The sequence below is a fragment of the Quercus suber genome, unplaced genomic scaffold, assembly GCF_002906115.3.
Source record: "Quercus suber isolate HL8 unplaced genomic scaffold, Cork oak 2.0 scaffold_545, whole genome shotgun sequence".
Lineage (NCBI taxonomy): Eukaryota > Viridiplantae > Streptophyta > Magnoliopsida > Fagales > Fagaceae > Quercus > Quercus suber.
Genome location: NW_027069993.1, coordinates 181425 through 200129, shown reverse-complemented (window position 1 = coordinate 200129; position 18705 = coordinate 181425). Strand labels below are relative to the sequence as shown.

General features: G+C 31.2%; 1 pseudogene; it reads left to right on the top strand.

Annotated features, from left to right (window-relative positions):
• The first annotated feature begins 4587 nt into the window (after positions 1–4587).
• Positions 4588–17317, top strand: LOC112025407 (linoleate 13S-lipoxygenase 2-1, chloroplastic-like; annotated as a pseudogene).
• Positions 17318–18705: the final 1388 nt, after the last annotated feature.

Below are 18705 nucleotides of genomic sequence, written 5' to 3'. Positions count from 1 at the left end.
TTTACTGTATACGTGTATATTTTTTCAGACACACCATGAGTTGTGATTGTCAGTGTATCAGCTGAAAGCAATATCAGAATCTTTTTATTTTTATTTATTTTTATACAAGATGCAAATTCTGCTTTTGCCCCTCCCATACCTTATAAGTACTTATATATACTAATAATATTTTAGATTGTAGCTTAGATAAAAGAAAATCCTATTATGATTAAATATGCATTGATTCAAGATGTAATGTTTTTATCTTCATCTTAATAAAATATGCATTTCTCATTAAAAAAAAAAAAATTGACAATATTATTACATTAGAGCACTCACAGCAGTGTAGTTAAATAACTGAAAGTTCAATATGTGTCTAAAACATCCTTGAATATTTAGACCCCAAATTATACAATATCAATTCAAGCTTATAATCAAACAATTAATGTGCGGAACATGAACATAAGCCAATCACAGAATTGATAACTAATCTATGCCAAATATAAACACATCCACAGCAGTAAATATAAGGCAAAGATAAAGGGAAGGAAGATGCAAACACACGGACAACACATGATGTGTTATCGAAGAGGAAACCCAAGTCCTCGGCGTAAAACCTATCCGCCGCCCTCCAAGCGGTCAAATAATCCACTAAAAAATGTAGTTGGGATACATGAACAGCAGAAGACCCTTCAAGCTTAATCTATCCAAGTACCTAAGCCCTCCAAGCTTCTTACTCCAACGAGGTTACGTCGAACCTATTTCTTCTTTAGCTTCCCGGATTTCGCTACTAGTCCATAGCATCAACCAATGTATATTAGTTCCTTCCAAACTGCTTCCTTTAGCACCAAATGAACCTTTTCACAGACGTGGGTGTGGTGAGAAAAGGATTTGGTCAATAACCTCTCAAGGGTATGACAATAGAGAGGAAGAGAGTAGAGGAATTTGTAGAGTCTCTAAGGTAAATATTAGGGATGAGGCAATCTTATTTTTCTCTAGGGTTTCTCTCACAAAATTATCTCTGGAAGCTCTCACAATTTAGTAGGTATAAGGGTCTATATATAGTGGTGTGTGTTTGGAATACGAAAAGTCGGTTTTTGCCAAACAGGGTTAATTGGCGGCTTGACCGGCTAATTGCCAAACAGCTGACACGACCCTTTAACTTCCATGTGTGCTTCTCACGTGCCTGCATTTGGCGGCTTACTAGTCGCGAGTCTTAGCCGCGAAACTCTGTTTTCTTGCACATGCTTGAGCTTTTCTTCACACTCTCTTCACACACTGTCCTTACAATAATCCCACCTAAATACAGGATTACTAAGTGTTTAAATTACAAGAAAATTGGCACGGAATAACGCCAACAAGATGGTTGATAAATTTCAATCTTACAATAACTATATAGCTATTTTAGCTACACCAAAACACAAAAAAAGGGTTGCAGCAGTGGAGCTAAAGCTAAAAATTTTGGCTTCTCAGCTACAGTTCACATCTATCTTTAGATGTGCACTATAGTTCAAAGGTAATTTTTTTTTATTACACTTCTCTCTCTTCTCTCATTAAACAAACATTTCTTATTTTCTTTCTCTCTCTCCAGCTTCTCTTCTTTCTTCTTTCTTCCTCAATTTTTTTTTCTCTCTAGCTCGTCGGCTAGCTCCCTCATCTCCCTCATCCCTCAGCTCACTGGCCAGCTCCCTCATCGCTGATCTGTTTCGCCAACCTACCCTAAGCCCCATCACCGAGTCAACTTGGTTCCCAAGAACCCAGATAGGTTACCATTGTTTTCTCAGTTGGCAAGGTGTGAAGGCAAGCTGGTTTTGATGGGTGAGAACAAGAACGCGTTGGAATTAGCATGGGTTTACGATCTGAGGAAGGACGAGTGGGCTGAGTTGACTCGGATGAGTCAGGAATGGGACAAGCGCGAAGGGGTGGTGATTGGGTGGTGGTTTTTTCTTCCTACTGTGGACTGGTGGTGGTGGTGGATGATTGTGCTGTGCTGTGCTGGGTTGTTTGTTTGTTTGTTTGTTTGTTTTTTTTTTTTTTTTAAAAAAAAAAAAAAAAAAAAAAAAAAAAAAAAAAAAAAAAAAAAAAAAAATTCGATGGATCTTTTTATTATTATTATTTTAATGAGTTATTTTTATTATTTTAATCAAATAGCTAAAAGTATAGCTCCATTGCTGTGGGGTGTGAAGAGGTAAAATAGATAAAGTGATTTTCATAGGTGCCAAATAGCTATATTTTTTGCTCCACTGCTGTGAATGCTCTTAAAACCGGACCTATTCACCCATTTAAATGGGAGAATTAAAACAAGGGTTTTAGGCTTGTGCAAAGAGTCAATCCGACCCTGACCCATTAAAATGGTGGGTTGGGTTAATCAGGTTTGTTTGTTTTTATTTTTTTAGTTTTTTAAAATTTTTATAGAGGAATATTTTTTCCCTATTTGATTTTGGATTTGTTTGTTTCACAATTTATTCATTTAGAATAATTCTCTATCTATTCTCAAGGGGGAAAAAAGTATTGACATTTTAGTATTGTGTTGTAGACTAGTTTTTATTTTATTTTATTTTTTTATTATTATAATTATTTGCACCGAATTGAATTCATTTTTTGGAAGGTAGTCATTTTGTAATAAGTAATATTTTTCCTTAAAAAAAATGCCTTTTGTTTTCTATCATTTCGTAAGAGGGAAATTAACACAAAATGGTTAAGGGAGGTTCATGTTTTACCATTGAGTCCAAATGGCTATTGGCTAAGTAGTATATGTACTTTTCCAGTTTTTCTTTCTTGACCAAAATTATTGGATTAAAATCATCAAAGATGCCCTGATAGAAAAGGCAAGTATATATATATATATATATATTGTTTATATAAATTTCGTAGTTCTTATAATTAAAGCATTTTAAGTTCTCTCAAGTACCATCGTGCAACCTTGGCGAGATAGTCACTCCTCAAGTACAAAGTTCTTATAGGCTGGGAGAATAAGAGTCGGGGTTCTTGTGCTCATAAATATTTAAATGTTGATCATCATGATTTTGGTATCTATAATTTATTAATGTGGCAAAATCAAATCCACTCATTTCAAAATGAATATACAAGAGTTTAGTAACTAGTAAAACTATCATAATAATTCTATAGGATTATAGTCCAAAATTTTTCAATTGTGTGATAGTTCCACTAGTTAGTTCAACTGGTAAATTCTTTAATTGTTAGCTAGTAGAACTTCAAAACCATCAAAGTGAGTTCAACTGGTAAAACTTCTGATAGTTGAAAAAGAAATTTGGGGTTAAATAATCGCCTATATTAAAAATCAACTAGTGTTTTGGTTTAATAATAAAGAGTTATTATCAAAAGTGAATGTTATAAGTTAAAATTATTTTAAAAAAAAGAAAAAAAAAAAGAAAGAAAAAGTAGCCAGTTTTAGCATATTCATGGTCATTGAATAGCAACATATATAAATACACTGTTCCCTCATGATTCTGGAAATTAGCTTAATTACTAGCTAATTTTACTTTCTTTCCCTCTCTCTCAAATTCAAACAAGCCCTATCTTTATTTTTTTGAATCATACTATTGGAATATCAAAATCATTGGAGGAATTCAGGATTCAAGTAATAATTACTTCCAAGAAAAAAGAAAGGTTAACGTATGAGGGAATGACATATACACTATACATTGCGAAAGAAATGCCCAACGTTGATCATGTCTTTCAATTCTGAGCCAGTCATTCTTTGTATTAACGAAAAACTATAAGGGACCAAACTACACTAATATAGCTATATAGGGTCTACGGATATATGATTCGCTAGTACTCAAAAACTCATCATATTGAATTGACGTAAGGCACTTGGACCTTTCCTTTTTCTAATATTAACATTTCTTCCCCTTGTTTTTCACGTGACATAAATTACATTAGAGCTAAATCATTGTCTCCTCTCTTTTTCTCTCTCTCTCACGAGGATCGAGTACTTTCTCAGAAATTATAGTTTTTATAACAAATTTTACAATTATTTAGTTTTTTTTTTTTGAAAAGTCACAATTATTTAGATAATGGGTTATTATTAATTTTAAGATAAAGTTTAGCTACAAAATTGGTTGTAGTTTAAGGTTACAAACTCACTCAATAAAATAAATAGTACTGTATATTTTAAAAATCTAACCGTTGAATTACATATTCTTTACGCTCTTAATGCATATGTCAATTTTTGTATCAACCGGATATCATTTACTACATAATTTATAATCTTATATTTTATGCATAATTTTAAATTACAAAAACTTGCAATTTAAAAATTTATTGATGACATAACAATTAATCTTTAATTTTCTTGAAATTTTGCAAATATGGAGGATATAAGAAGAACATGCAATCCAATGGTGGATTTGTCAAAATTCACCTCCAATAAAAAAATATTGAGTGAGTTTGTAGTCTAATGCTACAATCGATTTTGTAACTAAACTTTGTCCTTAATTTTATATGATCCCATTACTAGCACTGTTTTATCATGACGACTATTCAGATAGCTACCAAATTTATTGTGAAACATGTTTTGCTAGTAGACGTATTGACAGAGAATTGCTTGCTTATTAGGCACCACAACTCTCAAGTATAAATCCAAGAGCTGAAAAAGAAGCCTCAAACACTCTTCTCTAGCTTACACTGAAGTATTACCATTTTCTATCAAAAATCCCCCACCAAAATGTTGAAGCCTGGAATTCAGCAATCACAGTACAGTTCCAAAACTTGCCTCTTCCTATTACACAAGTCATTCATCCATGGCAATAATGGCAGTGCTTCACTTCCAATTTGGTCAAAACCTTCATTCATAAAAAAACACATAAACATTCACACTGGCTTTATTCCTTGCAACATAAAAGCTGTAGCTAGTACTGCCACCGAGAAGTCCATTAAAGTTAAAGCCGTTGTGACTGTAAAACCCACGGTTGGTGGATTTTTGTCAAACCTTGGGATACAACGAGGGCTGGATGATATAAAAGATTTACTTGGTAAAACACTCATGCTGGAACTAGTTAGCGCTGAGCTTGATCCGGGTAAGTGTTCGTCTTGGGCTCTAAGCTATAAGCAACCAACCCTAATGGTTACGTTGTTCTTGGTGTTGGGGTGTGTGTGTAGTTTCGAACATATTGGTTTTATTAAGTTCCGGTTCAAATATACATTCTTTTTTGCAATACAAACTAAAAAGTCTTTTTTTTTTTTTTTCTAAATTATTATTAGTATTATTATTATTATTATTATTTATAATTTTTATACTTGTCTGAGGTACACAATGAAACTTTGCTTTGGTTCAAACTAAAAAGTCTTTTTTTTTTTTTTTCTAAATTATTATTAGTATTATTATTATTATTATTATTTATAATTTTTATACTTGTCTGAGGTACACAATGAAACTTTGCTTTGGTATGATAATGAATTTCGCACCAAAAATCCCATAAAAAAAAATTATAAACTTCGAGCTATAAGCTGAATACAAATTTGTCTTTTTTTTTGGGCCAAGTTACAGCAACCAATTTAGGCCTAGTTTACCATTTTATTTTTCTCTGTGAAAACCAGTTATAGAAAAGTTCCTTTGGAAGGCATAAATCTTTCCCATGTCTTCTTTTCTTATTTATTTATAAAGTAACCAATTTGTTTTATAAAAAAAAAAAAAAAATCTAATATATGACATATTATAATTGATAAAGCATGTTTTTAACAAGAATGAAAAAGTATAAAATAGAACCCTAAAAAGTGACATTATTTTTGTTTAATAGAGACTTTCAACGCAGTGTTTTCATATTTAATCATTGAGATCATAAAAAAGGTTAAGAAGGTTTTGCCATAATGAATTTCCCACCAAAAATCCCATAAAAAAATGATAAACTTCGAACTATAAGCTGAATACAAATTTGTCTTTTTTAAAATTTTTATTTTTATTTTTTTATTTAGCCAAGTTACTTACAGTAACCAGTTTAGGCCTAGTTTAACATTTTATTTTTCCCTGTGAAAACCGGCTATAGAAAAGTTCTTTTGGAAGGCATAAATCTTTCCCATGTCTTTACTTATTTATAAAGTAACTTTTTTTTTTTAATAAAAAAAATCAAACATATGATATATTATAATTGATAAAGCATGTTTCTAACAAGAATGATAAAGTATAAAGTGGAACCCTAAAAATGTGACATTATTTTTGTTTCATAGAAACTTTCAACTCAGTGTTTTCATATTTAAACATTGAGATCATAAAAAAGGTTAAGAAGGTTTTGTCATATGTAATTGCCAATATAAGCAATGTAATTCAACATTTTCCTCCCTTTCTTTTATCAGCTAATTATTTAGAAATTTACAGTCATTACTTATAACAATGAAAAGGTTGAAACATAAGATCATTAATTGTCAGAACCACAAGCAACATGGTGACAGAATTAGAGAGCATCTAGTATTCTAGTCCATCTATAAATGGTCCCAACAAACTGAACTTTAAAGAAAGGCGCAGCTGTACGTTATCAGACTATGGTCCCGACTCTAAGCCAAAAAAAATTAAATTAATTAATCCAAATTATAAAAGCTATAACAGTTAAGGATGACCATAAGGAGGACAAGTTAGGATGTGCTTTCTAGAATTACGTGCCATTGGACAATTTCTACAGCAATTTATCATTGTACTCATATGTATTCGATTTAGTTTGTGATTCGTGACGATTTTAAATGAGATATTTTGTGAGATTTATTCCATAAAATGGAAGCTTGGACGGATATATTTTGGCTTGTTTTTGGCTCATTTTGGATCTGCTGTTTGGGGTTATATATATGTTTGCTACTTCAAAATTAGGGTAGCTGTATCATTGTACTATGGCCATCTTTGTACTTTTCTGCTTGACATAGTGAAAATTACTGCAACTCCAAAGACATAAGCATGTTATCAAACCATGTAAAACTTTGAGTTGTGTGTTTCTTTGTTTGTTTTTTTTTTTTTTTTTTTCTTATCTCACAGGTTCATACATGTAAGTTTAGAATCTTAATTCTACACAATAATAAACACTATGGATGTTGGATTATATTTGTGAACATGTTTTTGAAGAGACGGGATTAGAGAAGGATACAATTGAAGGTTATGCTCACAAGGTGGGGCGTGGAGATAATGGGGTTAAGTATGAGACAATTTTTGAAGTTCCAATTGATTTTGGAGAGGTTGGTGCTGTCTTGGTTGTAAATGAGCACCACAGAGAGATGTTCCTTGAAGATATTGTCATTGATGGGTTGCCTTGTGGCCCGTAAGTGTGACATGTCGCTCTTGGGTTCACTCAAAGTTCGACAGTCCAGTGAAGAGGGTATTTTTCACCAACAAGGTCAGTCACTTTCTCATTTAAGGCATATATGTTTGTGTGTGTGTTTGTTTTTTTTCCTAAGAAAATATTAGTAATTTTAAAGCATGAATATTAGCACTCATGCATGTGCACATAGATGATACATAAAAATACATAGCTAGAAATGCACCTTCGCATATATAAACTTGATTAATGTGAAGCTTGTACCAGGTTAGACCAAGTCTTTGAACAGTTTTCAATTGCTTTGAAAAATTGTTTTAGGTATGAACTATTATTATATGAGTTTTATTAATGTGTGCTCATAGAGTTTCTTAAAACATATATTTTTATTAAAAAATAAAAAATAAATTAATTTTTTTAAAATGAATTATTACCTGGATCCTTAGTATATATCCTCACCGTAAAAAATGGTATATTTTTCTTTTTTTTTTAAAGATTTCCTTTGGTATTTCAACTGGCAAGGATATGTTGGCCCCGCTTGGATTCCTTTACAGATTGCCCTCAGATAGACCTTTAGTTGTCTCATGAAGTATACATCTCTGCTCAATTATCTTGTGGTCCTCGTGTACAGCAACATATTCACCTAAAACAATGAAATTTCATGTCATGGAGTACTGGTGATAAATGTCATCATAGATGCTCATTAAAAAAAAAAAAAAATCTCATTATCTTGGTTGGAAGACTTTTTTGAGTCTAGGTTGGAAGACTGGCATTTTGTATTTGCATTTAGGAGATGTGAAGGGCAAGCGTACATAAGGCAGCACATATTAATCCTATTTTTATGGCTATAAAGGAACCAAGTCGATCATGAATAATTCGGACTTGGCTCGATAAAAAGCTTGTTCATATTTGTTTGTTTATAAATAAGTCAAGCTTGATCCTTAGTTTTAGGCTCGTTTAATAAATAAGCCAAGCTCAAGCAAAAAAAATTTATTCACAAACAAGCTCGTGAGTTATTAGGCTTGGTACATAACAATTCAAGTATAGACTCATTTATAAGTTTATATATGTTAGTTAAATATATTTATTACACATATTTTAATAATGACATGGCCAACATGAGACCACTACCTATATTACCTTAATTTTTTTTATTCCCTTTAAACGATTCAAGAACCACTTTAGACTATAGTTACATTTAAAAATAAATAAATAATTAAGTAGGTCACATATGATCATTTCCTATCAATCATCTAAAGTAAAGTTATGAAACATGTTAGTATTTTCTTATTCATAATAGTTACAAACATGTATTTTTCTAATCATTCACCACCTATTGTGAATGTAAAAATTGTATTTTGAACAACTGCTGAAACTGTAGACAAAAAATGATGAATGAAAGAATTTAATTATGTAAATTATTAGTTTGAATAATAGCTAATCATAAGTAAAACTAGATGCATGATAAAATGAGTATACTATTTTCTTTTTCTTTTTTTCTTAATTTTAGAGATTTAAGCATTTAATAATGTAATTTTTTTAGTTCTCAAGCTTAAAAATTTGATCTGGGCTCGAGTTTGAGCTTGATATTAAGCTCGAGTTTGGCTTGACTAATTAATCAAGGCAAACCAAGCCAAGCTCAAGCATTTTGGCTTTCGTACAAGTTCAAGCTCAAACACTATTTTTAGACTTGTCACAAGTTCAAGCTTTTAATTTTTCCTGACGAGCCAAGCTTGAACATGCACTACTCGACAAAGCTCGGCTCATTTACAACTCTACATATTTTATTTATTCATCTATTTATGTATATTGTTAGAAATTAGAATACTTACCTGTAAATGATATAATTGATTGAGTAGTTGACCTACATCAGGTAGCAGTACGGATATATAATTATTAGTAATTAAGTATTATTTTTTTTGGGGTTCAAATATATATTGGCAAACCCCAAATAGACTATCTATTAATATTGCGTTAATATTGATGATTGAAAGTCATAGTTGACTATAGGGTTTAATTATCCAAAATTTCCAATTATATTGACTAAATGAAAATTCACTTGAAATTTTGATTTGATCATCACCTTTAAAATTATCCACACAATTGGAAAAATCTGATATTGTATAATGCTCAGAGTATTGACCCAAAAATATTTATAAAAAAAATTCAAGAATTCCAACAGGACATGGTCCAACTTGGAATTTGAGTCGTATTGGCGATTCCAATATTGATTTATATTGTGTTGCTATGATAAGTCTAATCCATCATAATCACGATTGGGATTTCCTTTTTCCTTTATTTCTTTCAGATGGAGGTGGGCAGAACATATTGCCAAACTGGGTAGATAATTTATCATTTTATTCATGCATGCATGCACGTGAAAGTGATAGTGACATATCTTTGACACAGTGTACATATCATGGGTTTCCCTTTTAGATTGTGACAATTCGTTGGTTTGTGTGGAGCAGCCATACTTGCCATCCGAAACACCTAGTGCATTGAGGAGGCTAAGAGAAGAAGAACTAAGGAATTTGCGAGGTAATGGGGAAGGAGAGCGCAAACACTTTGAGAGGATATACGATTATGATGTGTACAATGATATTGGAGACCCTGATAAGAGCCTTGAACTTCAAAGACCAGTATTTGGTGACGAAGAGTACCCCTATCCCAGGCGTTGCAGGACAGGGCGCCCTAGATGTGAAGCAGGTTCAACTTTCTTTGTTATGAATAATCAATAAATCAAATGAGGATCAAAGAAAAAAAAAAATTCACCAAATTTTTTTTTATAATTAATTTTTAAAAAAGATATATTATGATTGATATATAATAAATGCTGGAATTACAATGGCGGCTACAGAAATTTTATTTAGGAGATTCATTAAAAAATTTTAATAAAAATAGAACTTGAATGTATCGAGTTATCAACAAAAATATAATAATAATATGTGAAGTTTTACAATTTTAACCTACAAGTTTTCAAATTTTGAATATTACATGATAGTTCATTATAAGTATCTATTGCTAATGTGGGTAGCTATGAGCATGTGACCATTTTATTTTGTTAAGTTTGTTTAACATTTTTATCTTTATAAAGTTATTATCTTTTTGACTTTGTTTTTATAAAAATATTTTAGACTAAATGACTAATCTCAACTCATTAGTTCCGTATTAATTATTGACGTACACAATCACACTTATTTATACATAAAATTATACACTATGTGTCTACTTAACTAATCAAATGCTTGAATAATCACTAATTTTTTAAATTTTTTCTTGAATTTTACTAACTTTATAGCAAAAAGTTAGTATAACATGATATTAATACACAAAAATGTAAAAAAAAAAAAAAAAAATCCTCTTTATTTCTTAATTATTAAATTATATAAAGTATATTATATTTATATTGTACATACAAATATCCACACACATCATAATTTATATAAATAATATTATAACAAAATGTAATATACACAATCAATATTAGACACACTCACACACATATAATATAAACTTATTAAAAAAATACACTTTCTTATAAACACTTTTTACTTTTAGAGTCGAAAATACTTGTAATAAAATGTGTGCAAAATTTAAGTTAGGATGTGTAAAAATATTTTTTTAAAAATAAATTAAAGTATTAAACTAATAAAAAAATTATATATATATATATATATAATTTTTTTTTTTTGAAGTTAGAGAATTCATTTGATCCTCGTAAATAGGCTTAGTGCCGCCCCTTGGAATTAGTAGTGTGGTTGTGTAAAAATAATCTTTTACTAATCACAACTTAATTATCACTATAACATAACAACGTGAACGATTTAGAATCTTTCGCATGATGCAACTTATTCCAACGATTGTTGATGCAAGTATTTTGCACAATCAATCTGGCTTGAATATTTACAAAAAGGAGAGATGAGATCGAAGGAATCACTAGAGTGTGTCTCGGTGGGATATCTTCCGATCCCTAAGATTAATATCAATACCTGTTTGTAGTCTCACTTTCTCAATAGATGGGAATGGTAGTTATTTTCTTTAATTCTAGCCATTTCCATCATTATGGCCATGATGACCCATGATGGGGGGCATATCTGCCACCATCACGGGCCTGATTTTAGACTCATCACCTAATTTTGGACAGGATTTTGGACATATAATTGTTACCCCATATATGATGAGTTGGTGGAATTTTTTCTGATACACATCTCTGACAATAATATATGACATGATACGGGGGCACATGCAAATCAGTTTCTTGCACCCAATCCTCACCTTTTTCAGATTCCCCAATAATTCATATAGAGTTTTTTTTTTTTTTTTTTTGGCTGAATATTCATATAGAGGTATTGTGATTTAATAAATAAGATTTTTAATTACTTTTTTGTAATTCATATACAGGTATTGTGATTTAATGAATAAGTTTTTTAATTACATTTTTTGTTTGAGCGATGTAAAGGGTAGTACAAATTTTTACTACACCAACCTTACAAAATGATAAGTTAACTTTTAAAGATAATTAATTAAATAATTATTAAAAATTTTAATTTATTAAAATATAATATATTGTGATATCATCACATTTATTTTCATGCATATTAATTTATAAGTCTATTATAGTAAAATTGGCACTACCTTTAGTTTTTGTTGTTATATCAACCATATATATTTTTTTAATTTTTGTTTAATGTTTACATGACAATTTGTAAAGTTTGTATATTAAATCTATAGTATGTAGTAAAATTTATGATACTCCTAATCATTCCTCTCATTTCAAATCCACCTATTCAACTCAAGAGTATGTACTCACATTGATTACTTACACAAAAAAGTAAGAGAATGAAATGAAATTGGGTTAAGACGTGTATCGGGGATGCTTGGTGAATATCAATATTGTGATGCATATATAATGTAAACGAAAGCATGCATATGGACTTAATTAATGCCTGCTTTCATTTGTTTTGATTGTAATTGGAAAAACACCACTAATGCAGATGAACTGTCAGAGAAAAAGAGTAGCAGGTTTTATGTCCCTCGAGATGAATGCTTCTCAGAGATAAAGCAACTAACTTTTTCAGCGAAGACCTTGTACTCAGTGTTGAAAGTATTGGTCCCATCCTTAGGGAAAACGATAGATGAGGGCGTTGGATTCCCATACTTCACAGCCATAGACTCGCTTTTCACTCAAGGAGTTGACTTGGTGTCTGAAGAAAACCAACAAGGGTTTCTCAAAGCCATCATGCCTAGACTTGTAAAATCCATTGCTGACAAAGGAGGAGCTGTGCTGCACTTTGAGATCCCAGATACAATGAGCAGTGAGAAAACCCCTCTCTCTCTCTCTCTCTCTCTCTCTCTCTCTCTCTCTCTCTCTCTCTCTCAATGGCTTGATGCATAAGACAAAAATTCTCTCTCTCTCTCTCTCTCTCTCTCTCTCTCTCTCTCTCTCTCTCTCTCTCAATGGCTTGATGCATAAGACAAAAATTGAATTGAAGCATTTTATATATTTAAATATGATTTTTTTAAAATTAAAAATTAATTAAACTTTATTATTTTGTTTTAGATACAAAATTACTAATTAACATAGACCATGAAGAATCTTTTTTTTTTTTTTTTAAAGTCTATAAACACATAATTTGAGAATATTATTCACAATTGTTGATGTGATAAATTGATAGCAAAAAGTTAAAAATGACATTAGTGATAGACCTAGATGACAACGAGTATAAGTTTGTCAACTCAATTGTTATTAAAAATGTTGTGAAATTTTTGCATATTACTTTTTTTTTTTTTTTGGATAAGTTCTATATTCACAACATTTCTCAAAAAATCCAATGTATTAAATTTCTTTTTGTTCTAATCTAAATCCACCATTAAAATTACTTTTTTGCCTACCAATAATAGTTAGTAACAACTTGCAATTTATGATTTGTTATAAAAATATTGTGAAAAATGTTATGGGTATAGCATTTTTTTTTCTTTTGATAAAAAATATTATTTTATTTATTTACTAATATTTTAGATTAATTAATACTATTACAATGCCAAAAAAAAAAAAACACATGTTGGTTCAAATTTAGGGTTTTTTTTTTTTTAATTTTTAAAATTTTTTTACCTTGGGGCATTAGGCGACTCTCTCTCTCTCTCATAATATATGGTTTTTTGGATTTGTAGGGGACAAATTCTTTTGGTTTAGGGATGAGGAATTCGCTCGGCAAACTCTTGCTGGTCTCAACCCATATAGCATACGGTTGGTCACGGTATGATTTATAATCACAACTTTTATTTTTACTGAAGTAAAAATTATACTTTTTAACTTTGGGGTCATTTATTTTTTTCACCTTATATATTAGAAATTGGTTGTCATTATGACCTTATATAGCACTTTGAATCTTGTCCTTCCATCTACACCATTATAGCACTTGATCATTGATAGTAATAGCTATGAGAATATCATATCATCTCAATGACATTTGCCAAACACCTGCAATTGCTAACTGAGTTGCATCCTTGTCCTTACCAAATTGACCGGATCATAAAGATTCAAAGAATGGTCCATCTATAGAAGTAATTGAGATATGTTATATATGTCCTTATTTTAATTGTAAAATCATATAAGAATGATATAGTTTTCCATGTAGTAGATATGGCATATTTTATTGGGAATGCCTTAGCAATATGATGTGTGGATGCAACCTGTAAGAGTAGAAAGAATATTTATATCTTTTGGTGACAAGAAAAAAGAATTTTCATAGTCCCTCAAGGCTCAAGAGTGGAAAGGAGACCAACCTAAAGTTTATAAAGTGGAGTCAATTCCTTTTATTATTAGCTTTGCTGATGAGTTTATTGTAAATGCGAGGGGCTAAGTAGGCACACATGTTTTATTTTTATTTTTTACACAGGGACTTGTATCATCATAAAGGATGAGCAAAGATTTTGTTTCTACATATATAAGACAGAATGGTATTGAAATTTTTTGAAATATTTTAATTTGCATACTGAATATTTTTAGGAATATTTGATACTGTAACCTTGACTAGTTAACTACAACAACCAATTAATAAATGAGAAATGTTAACGAATGCTCTAAGGATATTGATTTAAAAATTAAAAAAAATATATAGGAAAATGATAAAATAATTATTTTTTAAACAATTTTTTACATTTTCCACATAAATGTTGTCAAAATTTCCTAATATAGTTTATACCCGTTAACATGACCATTATACTGAATTAACTAACTGAGTAAACGCATGAAGAAGTCTCTCCATCATGTGATGTAAAATGCCTTTCCTTTGGTCATATTAATGTATATATAAGAGAGATCGATACACATGAAACTGAAGAACACTGGAATAAATTTATGCTGGAACAGGAATGGCCATTGAAGAGTGAACTTGACCCAGAGATCTATGGCCCACCAGAATCAGCCATCACCACGGAAATGATTGAGGAAGAAATTGGAGGTATAATGAGTGTCGACCAGGTTAGCAACAATATCATATAAATTTCATGCAAGAATAATTCCCATCATTCAATTTAATTTCTCACATAGAAATTTGTATAATTTCAATGCAAGCAGGCCATAAAACAAAAGAAGTTGTTCATACTAGATTACCATGACTTACTATTACAATTCGTCAGCAAAGTAAGACGGATTGAAGGCACTACACTTTATGGTTCACGAGCATTGTTCTTCTTAAACAAAGATGGCACTTTGAGACCATTGGCTATTGAGCTGACTCGGCCACCTATGGATGGAAAGCCGCAGTGGAAGCAAGTTTTTAGACCTTCTTGGAATTCAACAGATGTCTGGCTTTGGAGGATTGCTAAAGCTCATGTCCTTGCTCATGATTCTGGCTATCACCAACTCGTCAGTCACTGGTACGTCCCACATTATAATGTGCTATGATTTTTATGTATTGATTTCGTGATCGATGTTGACTTAGCTTACTAAATAATATCTAGAGATTGTAGTATATATCATTATCATACTCCAAAAACATATTTTTATTGCAATTTTTAGGTTCATTTTTGTTGAATTCATTTCACCAAAATTACAAGGTTTGCGTTTATTACACTTATATAGTTTTATACACATCTCATTTTTTAATTGAAATTGTGATTTGAAGTTGTTTTTTGAACAATATAACTTGTGTGTAACAAGTATTACCCAATAAAGAGGAGTAAAATTTCTATTTAAGCTAAATTCGAAGCCAATTTTATTATATCATCAGAAGTTTTATATTTTGAGTGGACTTTAATTTGAAGTATCTATATTTGAGAAGGGAAAATTTGAGCTGTCTTTATTTATTTATTTATTTTTACAGGTTAAGAACTCATTGTGTAACAGAACCTTATGTAATTGCGACAAATAGGCAACTTAGTGTGATGCATCCAATCTATGCATTATTGCACCCTCATTTTCGTTACACCATAGAGATCAACACTCTTGCTAGAGAAGCACTTATCAATGCAGGTGGCATCATTGAATCCGCATTCACTCCAGGCAAATATTCCATGGAGATTTGCTCTGCCGCCTATGCACTCCAGTGGCGGTTTGATCAACAGTCACTCCCTGCTGACCTAATTACCAGGTAACATCATAGCCTTCCATAAATTTAAAAACACAATATTTTTTATAAAGGTTGATATAGTCTATTATGATTGATATTTAATAAAAATTGTGTAAGTAGTAGATTCACGTGAAAATAATATTACTCTATTCACAAATAGTAATTTATAGACAATCATGAAAAAATTCATACCTCTATTATTAATCATTTATGTTCTCACAACTTTTTAAGATGAGGTATATTGTGATTGAGTCAGCTAATACTATATTTATTATACATTAATTACAACATTTGCATCAACTATTGTGAAAATATTTGTTTCACAAGACTTATCATTAATTATAACTTGTAGGTAATGGTACAAAATTTTAAATATTTCCTCCACTTTTCTTCCTTATTTTGTTGCAGTTTCTTGACAACTTAACGTGACATTTTATATATTATTAGATAAAAGTAATAAAATTTTAACCATAAAAGCAACTTTCTCCATTTCAAGTTGGATGGAGAGGATTATGTTCATGATGGTTTTTAATTGTGTTTAAAACAAGCTGATTCGTCTAGCAAAATTTTTAAGCTCACGTTTAATTGATTATTATGCTATTATTTGTATGTGCAGGGGAATGGCTGTTGAGGATCCAACTGCTCCTCATGGCCTAAAACTAGCAATTGAAGACTATCCCTTTGCTAATGACGGTCTCATCCTTTGGGATGCTATCAAAACATGGGTCACTGACTATGTCAACCACTACTATCCAGACCCTAGCCTTGTAGAGTCTGATCAAGAGCTCCAAGCATGGTGGACAGAGATTCGAACTTTAGGTCACGCTGACAAGAAAGATGAACCGTGGTGGCCAGTCCTCAAAACCCCAAAAGACCTAATCAACATCCTCACAACAATGGTATGGGTGACCTCTGGTCACCATGCAGCCGTGAACTTTGGACAATATGCTTATGGAGGTTACTTCCCAAACCGACCTACTATTGCTAGAACCAATATGCCCACAGAAGACCCTTCTGATAAAGAATGGGAAGCCTTTTTGAAGAAACCTGAACGTGCATTATTACAATGCTTCCCTTCACAACTTCAAGCAACAAGAATAATGGCTGTTTTAGACATATTGTCTAATCATTCACCGGATGAGGAGTATCTTGGAGAGAAGATTGAGCCTTCTTGGGCTGAAGATTCAGTCATAAAAGCTGCCTTTGAAAAGTTTCATGAGAGTTTGAAGGAGCTTGAAAGGATTATTGATGAAAGAAATTCCAACAGTAGGTTTAAGAATAGAAACGGAGCTGGGATTGTGCCCTATGAACTTTTGAAGCCATTTTCTCAGCCTGGTGTGACTGGAAAAGGAGTCCCATATAGCATCTCTATTTGAATTTGAAATGTGCTTTTTATAGTTTCAAACTCAGTGGTGCTTAATGGAAAAACCTGAACAAGAAAATTTGGGATACCTTGTAATGTTCAAATGTCTCAATAACAACGGTTCATTAACGTGAGTTTCTAGACAAGGAATGAAGCTTAGAATCAATCCTAATTTCACCCCTTAACTTTGTCACTTAGATTTACCAACATTTTAGAGCAATTTAATTAACATGAAAACCTAGCATTTGTAATTTTAAAATTGACAAACAGGTAGGGTCAGATAGGTTCAGATTTTTACTGGACCACACACACTTTATAAGATTCATCGCCAACTTTAGCAATATATAGTATGGTGATTTGTCTAAAAGAATTTCGCATGTGTTATTTGCATGCTGGTGGATTTTTGTGTTCACATTCAAATTGTGAAGAAATAACTAGCAAGGTGGAAAGAGTTCAAGATGATGAGGAGTTGCATTTCTTTCTTTATGCGTTCAACATTTTCAACTTGTAGGAGATACGTTTTTATTGCTCTGTCTCCCTTGTGTTTTGAAGTATAGTATATGTTGGTTTTTCTATCTAAGGCTTTCTATGGTATGGATAAATATCCAATAAGAGTAAATTATATATATATATATATATATATTTTAATAAGAGTAATTTATATGGTAAAAAAATCACATATGTTGCTACTTCTCATGAAGAACATCTATAAGCAATTCAGTTCTGAACAAGCTTATGTGTCTACATACATATATAAACTAAAGTGTATTATATATTTAAGGAACATATAGATAGAGTAAATGATCTTTTGCCTTTCGATGTTAGACTGTCCACTGTTATTGGATTTTTACTTCAAAATTCGAGCACCATCATGACTAGTATTTCTTAAGGAAATTCTTGAATCAGTGGGCTGAGAGTTTAGCATATCTTTTCAATCCATCCTTGAAATTTACATAGTTGTACAAAATATCCATTCGAAGTCATCCAACATCGTCCAAGCAAAGTACCCCTTAACATTAAGGTTATCCCTAGACCAACAATGAAAGTCAAATTCATTTATATTTGTACAAACAATGTGTATTTTACAGAGAAGAGGGAAATCTTATTAAGCAATTATTATTATTATTATTTTTTTTATTTTTTTTTTATTTTTTATGAGAATGTCAAGCACTTACTTCATAGCACGATGAAGATACCAAAGTTGGCGACAATGATAATCAATTCTATGGTTGTCCACAAAGGCTTCCTCAAGCGCCAAGGTGGCATTATTGAATTCGTCAACTCCTGCGACATAGTGAGGGATATTTAGCTTAAAATAATTTATAATGACATATAGCAATCATTCTATTTGAGCAATTTTCTAAGATTAGTATCATGACCTTATGGACTAATAATTGAGAAATTTTAAAGAAATTACCATTCTCCATGATGTAAATTACTGGATTATGGTATTTTGACTTTGTGTATCGGAAAGATCTCTAATACCTCTCGGGTAGATATAGAACCAGTCTGGCATGCAACATTGATCATTTTA